Below are 8,102 nucleotides of genomic sequence, written 5' to 3' on the forward strand. Positions count from 1 at the left end.
CCCGCAGCGGTCTCTACCGGCGGCCCCGCGCTGCCTACTGTGGACTCTGCCGGCGAAGCTGCAGCTGCGGTCCGGGTTTTTGTTCCACCCGCAGTCCCAAACCCCGCTGCTGCCTCGCTGGATCTCCACACGCCCAGCTCCGAGACTCATTCGGCGGACACGCCCAGCTACGAGGCATCTTCGGCTGCTGAGCCACGCCCCCGGACTCCTGCTTTCCCAGATTCTGCTCATGCTGCAGTGCCAGCTGTTCAAGCCTCCGTGTCAGTTCCAGTCTCAGTGTCTGCTCCAGCAGTTCCAGTCTCAGTGTCTGCTCCAGCAGTTCCAGTCTCCATACCAGTGCCAGCTGCCCAAGTCTCCGTACCAGTGCCAGCTGCCCAAGTCTCCGTATCAGTGCCAGCTGCCCAAGTCTCCATGCCAGTGCCAGCTGCCCAAGTCTCCGTATCAGTGCCAGCTGCCCAAGTCTCCATGCCAGTGCCAGCTGCCCAAGTCTCCGTGCCAGTGCCAGTGCCAGCTGCCCAAGTCTCCGTGCCAGTGCCAGCTGCCCAAGTCTCAGTGCCAGCTGCCCAAGTCTCCGTACCAATGCCAGCTGCCCAAGTCTCAGCACCAGCTCCCGCTGCCAGAGTCGCCGCGCCGCCAGCAGCAGCTCCCGCTGCCAGAGTCGCTGCGCCGCCAGCACCAGCTCCCGCTGCCAGAGTTGCCGCGCCGCCAGCACCAGCTCCCACTGCCAGAGTCGCCACCCCACCGGTTCCTGCTCCCAGAACTGTGTTTGGCTCCAGGACTCGTTTACCCAGGCAGGCACCGAGGCCCCCGGACTTTCACCCCAGAACTGTGCCCAGGCTGGCTCCTTGGACTTCCACACAGACTTTTGCTAGTCCTGGGCACCCACCTATGTTTTTTGTACCCCTGTCTCTCCCTGTCTTGGTCCCCGTGTCTGTGTTTGTTCCGGTTCCCATCCCTGGTGGTTTCTCCGTGCCTGTCCCTGTGTTCGTGTCTGTCCCCGTTGATGTTCTCGTCCCTGTTCCTATGTCCGGTCATGTCCAGTCTCCGTCCCCTGTCCAGTCTAGTGTCCAGTCTTTGGTCCCGTCACCTGTCCAACCCTTCGTCCAGTCTCCTGTCCTGTCTCCGTCCCCTGTCCAGTCTAGTGTCCAGTCTTTGGTCCCGTCACCTGTCCAACCCTTCGTCCAGTCTCCGTCCCCTGTCCAGTTCCCTGTTCAGTCTCCTAGCCCTGTCCAGTCTCCCTTCCAGTCTCTGTTCCCCGTCCAGTCTCCATGTCAGTCCCCGGTCTCGTCTCCTGTTTTCCCAGGCCTCTCCCTGCCGCCAACCCCCGGGGTTCGTTTTTCCGCGCCTTGGGAGCTGCGCGTTTAGGGGGGAGGCTTCCGTCACGTCTTAGACCTGTCACATATCTCTCTGTGTGTCCCACGTGACCTGTGCCCCTGTGTTCTGTTTCAGTACTTTTCCACCTGTGTCAATTTGTAGCTCCGCCCCCTAGCCCCAGGTGTTTCCACTTCCCTTGTGTGCTATAAAGCCTTCCTTTGTCTCTTGTCCTTCGTCGGTCTTTGCACCTTCCTCTGTTGTTTTGTTGTTCTTCGTTTCTCTAGTTAATTCTCCTCGTTCCCTAGTTCCTTACTCTGTGTTTTTCTCTGTTTTTGCCTTTTATATATATACTTAGTCTATTTCCTTGTTTATTTCTTAGTGTTTTGCTTCTTGTTGTTTCCCTTGTAATATATCCCTGCCCTGTTTAGTTTTGTTTATTTCTTGTTTGGTTTTTCTAGTTTCTTGTTTAGCTCCGTGTTCCCTAGCTCCCTATATATACCCTGCTTGTGTTTATTCCTAGTTTAGCTCCTTGTATATATTCCCTGTTTGTTTATCATTATTATTATCTCTAGTTTGTTTAGTTTATGTTCTTTAGTTTCTCTCGTTTGTTTTGGTTTTGAGGTTATATGTTTATCTATTTTTAGTTATTCAGTTTATTCCCCAGTTCCTTATATATATATCTCCCTGTTCTGTGTTTAAGTGTTTACTTGTTTCTTGTTTCTTTGTTTATTTATATTTATTAAATTATTCATTTCGCCATACCTGCACTTGCGTCCGTCTCCTCGTCTCCCTGCCTGGGTATACCGTGACAACATTGTACACTTGACTTATGACTGGTGGAGTGAACAGCAGCAGACTAAGCACACAGCTCTGGGGGGCGCCGGTCCTCAGTATGGTGGTGCTGGAGGTGTTGTTTCCAATCCTGATTAATTGTGGTCTCTCAGTCAGGAAGTCCAAAACCCAGTTACAAAGGGAGGGGTTCAGGCCCAGCAAGCTCAGTTTTCCGATCAGATGCTGAGGGATGATGGTGTTGAATGCTGAACTGAATTCGATGAACAGCATTCGAACATAGCAGTCTTTGTTGTCCAGGTGGGTGAGAGCCAGGTGGAGTGCAATTAAGATGGCATCGTCTGTTGCTCTGTTTGGATGATAAGCAAACTGCACTTGTTTTTGATGTGCCCCATGACCAGTTTCTCAACGCACTACATGATGATGGGACTAAGTGCAATGGGACGATAGTCATTGAGGCAGGACACTCGAGACTTCTTTGGAGTCTCTTTCATCTTGAAGCACGTCGGCAAAAGTGCAGTGCTCAGAGAAATGTTGAAAATGTCAGTGAGTTGGTCTGCACATCCTCTGAGCACTCTGCCAGGTATGCTGTCTGGTCCTGGGGCTTTCCTTGGGTTGACTCTGAGTAGAGTTCTCCTCACGTCAGCTAAGGGCAAGCACAATTCCTGGTGGTTTGGAGGAGTTGTGGTCTTCCCTGCTGTCGTGTACTTCTGTGCTTCGAACCTTAGAAGTAGTTCAGTGCATCTGGAAGGGAGGCATCACTGTTACAAGCAGGTGGAGGTGTCTTGTAGTTGGTGATGGTCTGCGATGGAAATTCTGAAGAACACCAAGTTACTCAGTGTTCACATTGCAGAGAACCTCACCTGGTCCCTCAACACCAGCTTAATAACAAAGAAAGCCCAGCAGCGCCTCCATTTCCTGCGGAGACTGAAAAAAAAACCATCTCCCACCTCCAACCTCACCATGTTCTACAGAGGGACTGTAGAAAGCATCCTGAGCACCTGCATCACTGTCTGGTTTGGGAACTGCAACAATTCAGACCGCAAGACCCTACAGCGGACAGTGAGGACAGCTGAGAAGATCATCGGAACCTCTCTACCCTCCATCTCAGAGATCTACACTACATGCTGCATCCGCAAAGCCACCAGCATTGTGGATGACCCCACCCATCCCTCACACAGACTCTTCGCTCTGATGCCGTCTGGCAGAAGATACAGGAGCAACCGACCCTCCACTACTAGACTCTGCAACAGCTTCTTCCACCAGGCAGTCAGACTCCTCAAAACACAGAGACAGAGCTGAACCTCACCCCACCCACAACACACTCAACACACTCAACAAAACTGAACTGAACCCCTCACCACCCTTTACATACACAAAGACTGAATTTCACCCACACACTCACTCAGCACACAGAGACTGAAATGGCTTTATTTCTGTCAGCAATATTTGCTGCTACTCTCAAAAACTATAAACTCTGTACCTCAGTAACTGCTGTGACTATATATGTTCTATATGTTACACCTTATCCTCACTATGCACATATACCGTATCAGTACTGCACTGTCCTGTCTTCTAAATTGTCTCGTCTTTTGTATTTATTGTATTTATTGTTATTTGGTGTTTCAGTATAATCTGACACTAAGCTGAGCTTAAAGAACAGTTCTGGATCTGAGGAACCCTTAGAACCGGTTCTGACTGTAGACTACACAGTTTTGTTCTACATTCTCGTTAACGTTAGAATTATAGCTAGCTCGTCACTAAGGTAAGCTTGCTCATTACTAGATTTAGTTCTCTCCCTGCTAACATTAGAATTTTAGTCTAAGATTAGAATCTCATCACTAAGATTAGCTAGCTTGTCGCTAAGGTTAGAAATGTTTCTTCTTAGGGAAGTGCTGCATACAAACTCACAATTATTCACAAGAAAAAGGGCACATTTATCTTAACCCCTTTTTACAGTGGCCAAAAAAATGCAATTTTCACCTATTTTGAGGGTTTTCTTAAAGGTTATACATTATATATAACATTATGTGACAGGAAACCGAGGGACAGACTGAGCAGGAAAGTTTAAAATGTAAGCAGGTAACATTAGGATAACACAGGGAGTTTAAGGTGATGGAGGTAATGTTAAGATTACACAGAGACTTTGAGGTGATGGAGGTAACATTAGCTATATTACATGAGAATGATGAGCAGTGGCCATTGATTAGTATCAAGATAAATTTTTATTTGCATACTTCACAAAATTTGGCAGCCATGCCCCCTTATTCTGATAACATAGCAAACAGTCAAGATGTGTTGGGTGAGCAACAATTGTCCATTTTAGGCTACATTATAGCATTTTACGTTAAAGCTGTGTTGAAAGGTTGCATAGTAGTTTGAATTTATAGCCTCTATGCTGTGGTTCAACAATGTTTTAAAAAGAACTCAAACAAGTGAAATAACAGATTTTAAAACTGATAAATGATAAGTAAAAAGCTTTGCAACTTAGGCATGACTAACATATATGTAAAAAAAAGTATAAAAGTAATATCAGCAAAAGATATGCCCACAGTGAATAAGAGTAAAACAGTGTCAAATGCTTTTAAGCCATAGTTGCGTTGCATGAATTCATAAAGCAGCCCTGTTTGTAGCTTGATACAAATACATGTGAGTTTCATATGTCCACTGTAACCTTTTTGGGTTATGTCGTTATTGCTCAGGGCGTTTCCATGGATGATAATAAGGTTCAAGCAGTTGTTAATTGGCCCCAACCCAGGTCAGTCAAGGATTTACAGAGATTTCTAGGTTTTGCTAATTTCTACAGATGGTTCATTCGCAACTACAGCTCTATTGCGGCCCCACTCACCAATATGCTAAAGCGCAACACCAAAACATTGGTTTGGTCCGAGTCTGCTGTCAATGCGTTCACTTCCCTTAAGAGAGTATTCACTACAGCCCCTCTATTAAAACACCCAATGTAGTTTCACCTAATGTAGAAAGTCCAGAACTTACGCCTATTTTAAAACCAGAGATTATTTTGTGAGGAAGTGTGGGAGGAGACTCACAGACGCATTGAGACTGTATTAGAGCGACAGAAACAGCAAGCTGATCGCCTATGTCGTGAGACCCCCCTTTACTCTCCTGGAGATCGGGTTTGGCTATCTACCAGGGATTTTCGGCTGCCTGACAGAAATAAAAAGCTTTCAGTTAAGTACATTGGCCCTTTCAAGATCATAAAGAAAATTAATGAAGTAACCTACCTACCTGCTACCAACTTCACAGACTTCTCATCCCTCATGCAGTCTTTCGAACTGGAGCAGGTCCCCAGCCCTCCAACACATAAAGCTGGCAAACATCTAGACCTGATTTTCACTCGTAACTGTGACACCGACTCTTTAACTGTCACTCTTTTGCACCTCTCGGATCACTACTTCATGAAACTCAATATTCATATTTCAAACAAACGCACGGCTACTCCTACGATGGTCTCGATGGTCTCGTTCCGCCGAAATTTACGAGATATCTCAGCAGACCAGTTCTCCTCACTGGTGACTGACAACATGCCCCCACCAGGCTCATTTTCATCACTCAATGTAAATGACGCCACCGATACACTCTGCTCCACACTAAGCTCCTCTTTGGACAACCTCTGTCCTCTTACATCTCGAGCCATTAGCTCTAGCAAACCGCAGCCATGGCTAAAAAATAACTCACTGAGGGAACTACGTTCCAAACTCTGAGCTGCCGAAAGAAAATGGCATAAAAACCAAAAACAAGCAGACCAAAAATACTACCAACTGCTCCTGGCTTCCTTCTCAGCCAGCATCACGATTGCTAAAGCTGAATTTTATCACAATAAATTCAGCTCCCTCACAGACTCCCGGAAACTATTTGCTACTTTTAAATCACTACTGAACCCTCCTCCTCCTCCTTCGGCTACATGCCTTACTGCTGAAACACTTGCATCATTCTTTACTGGAAAAGTGGCAGCTATCAGCAACCAGTTTACTGATGTAACATGTAGCAGTCCTACTACATGCTCTGCAGCCCGGTGTCCCTCCACCGAAGGTGTTGCGCTCTCCTCGTTCACTTCTCTCACTGAGAACGAGACACTGGCTCTCCTAACACGTAGCCGTCCTACTACGTGTCCGCTTGACCCAATTCCCTCAAACTTACTACAAACCATCGCACCTGCAATCATTCCGGCTATCACTCACACCATCAATGCCTCTTTAACTTCTGGTGTTTTCCCAACTGCTTTCAAACAAGCAAATGTGACACCACTGCTTAAAAAGCCTTCTCTCAACCCCGCCCAGGTTGATAACTACAGACCGGTCTCACTACTACCCTTTCTCTCTAAAACACTCGAGAGAGCAGTTTTAAATCAGGTCTCTGGCTTCCTCTCCCAGAATGACCTCCTGGACCAGAACCAATCTGGATTCAAAAAAGGACACTCTACCGAGACGGCTCTGTTGTCTGTGACTGAAGCGTTGAAAACTGCTAGAGCTGCAGGCCAGTCCTCAGTGCTCATTCTGCTGGACCTCTCGGCCGCCTTCGACACGGTCAACCACGACTTCCTCCTAACTATACTTTCAAACATGGGGATCTCAGACAATGTGCTGTCATGGTTTAGATCATACCTCACTGGGCGCTCATTCAAGGTGTCGTGGCAAGGACAGCTGTCCTCAGCCCACTCCCTATCCACTGGGGTTCCCCAGGGTTCGGTACTGGGTCCCCTTCTCTTCTCAATATACACTGCCTCTCTTGGTCAGGTTATCCACTCACATGGCTTTTCCTACCATTGCTTTGCTGATGACACCCAGCTATACCTGTCATTCTCACCTGAAGATAACTCAATCTCTGCACGGATATCGTCGTGTCTCTCTGACATATCCTCTTGGATGAAGGAGCATCATCTTCAATTAAATCTCTCAAAGACTGAACTTCTGGTCATACCAGCAAAACCATCTTTTCAACACAACCTCTCTATAAGCATCGACTCTCTCTCTCAAAGGTTGCTAGGAACCTGGGTGTTATGGTTGATGACCAGCTCTCCTTCACGCACCATGTGGCCTCGGTTGCTCGATCCTGCCGCTTCGCGCTTTATAACATCAGGAAAATTAGACAGTTTCTGACGCAACAGGCCACCCAACTCCTGGTACAAGCAGTCGTCATCTCACGCCTCGACTACTGCAATGCCCTGCTAACTGGCCTCCCGGCCTGCGTAGTAAAACCACTCCAAATGATCCAGAATGCAGCAGCACATCTGGTCTTCAACCAACCAAAACGGGCACACGTCACCCCGCTGCTCATTGAGCTCCACTGGCTACCAGTTGATGCTCGCATCAAATTCAAAACTCTTACAATCGCCTACAAGGTAATGACAGAACAGCTCCTTCCTACCTGCACTCACTCCTGAAGGCTTACGCTACCTCCCGGCCGCTGCGCTCCTCCAATGAACGTCGCCTCGCTTTGCCAAACACTCACACAAACACTCACATATATTTCTCTGATATTACAGCATAGAGGCTACAAAACTCAAACTATGCAGCCTTTCAACACACCTTTTACCTAAATATCTAAAATAAAATATAGCCTAAAATACACACTTGCTGCTCATCCAACACTTCTCAGTCTTCACCGTTTGCTGTTTTTATCAGCCATTGTTCATCATTCTCATGTAATAGAGCTAATGTTACCTCCATCAGCTCAAAGTCCCTGTGTAATCCTAACATTACTAACGTTACTACCTGCTACATATTTCTTCTCAGTCTGTCCCTCGTTTCCTCCGTCAAAAGCCTTCTCTCCCGGTCTGAACGTACCCTGCAGAGAAAAGGTGTAGAACCGGCGGACACACGTGCTTTCGCTTGTAAACACTCGGGGGTAGACTGACAAGCCCACGCTTACTTCTTCACACACACAACGCAAAGTAGATAGGTTTGAGGAGAAGGGCGTGACTAATTTGCGATACAGAGAAACCTGGAATGGAGTGGAATGGAACGGCGTGGCAATTCTAA

This window comes from Astyanax mexicanus, chromosome 25, assembly GCF_023375975.1.
Source record: "Astyanax mexicanus isolate ESR-SI-001 chromosome 25, AstMex3_surface, whole genome shotgun sequence".
NCBI lineage: Eukaryota > Metazoa > Chordata > Actinopteri > Characiformes > Acestrorhamphidae > Astyanax > Astyanax mexicanus.